We start from the raw sequence: 853 nt of genomic DNA, 5'->3' as shown, positions 1-853 counted from the left end.
ATAACCTTACATCTCACATAGCCACGAATACTGCAATGGAGACAAAAATGATGCTATTTAACATACATGGGAAAGAATGAAAAGGAGAACTAGTATGGGATGGGCAGGGGAATGAAGAAATGTGGAAACAGTGAACCTGATCTTATTTTTGACACATCGTTCACTGTAATGGAAGTATAATAAATTACATAAGATTTTGATATTTCAAGCAGATATTTGAAAGACACTGGAGATTTATGTGCTGAGCCAGGCCATCCGTATATACAAGGATCTCATCATAAAAGGAATGCTTGAAATTGAGAGAAGCAACTTCAGCAAGACGGGCAGTAGTGTCCTAGACCTGGCTTGGACAAGCTTGTGAGGACAACTGTTGAATTTTCAGAAATTTTCCAGTTGATTGTCGAGACAGCCAGTATTAAAAATTAAATAATAGAAACATAGTTAAATGAATTATATTATAAACAAAGGTATTAAATATTCAAAATTCATCACTTCCTAATTATTTTCCTTTTTTATTATCTATCCTCTTGAGGTTATTTACATCTATTATACATTGTATGTTTGCAATATCCAGTACAAATGACAGTGTGCGCTCTTCGCAATTCCTCACTTACTGACATCAAGTTGGTAGCTTAAAAGGTCATTTTTATGAGAGACTATTTGTAAGATTTCCGAATTATTTGAAAAAGTAATCCTGAGTTAGAATGAGATCTTTATAGTGAAAGAGGATCCATGTTACAATTAAACTGCTTTATAATAGTTTCTGGCTAGACTTAATGGTAAAAAGTGAGGCCTCCTACCAATGGTGATTGAAAATCAAAGCCTAGAAGTACCTGCATTTCACTTGATTACT

The sequence above is a fragment of the Herpailurus yagouaroundi genome, unplaced genomic scaffold, assembly GCF_014898765.1.
Source record: "Herpailurus yagouaroundi ecotype Mexico unplaced genomic scaffold, PumYag 29, whole genome shotgun sequence".
Lineage (NCBI taxonomy): Eukaryota > Metazoa > Chordata > Mammalia > Carnivora > Felidae > Herpailurus > Herpailurus yagouaroundi.
The sequence above is the reverse complement of the archived record's forward strand: the minus strand, read 5'-3'. Positions refer to the sequence as shown.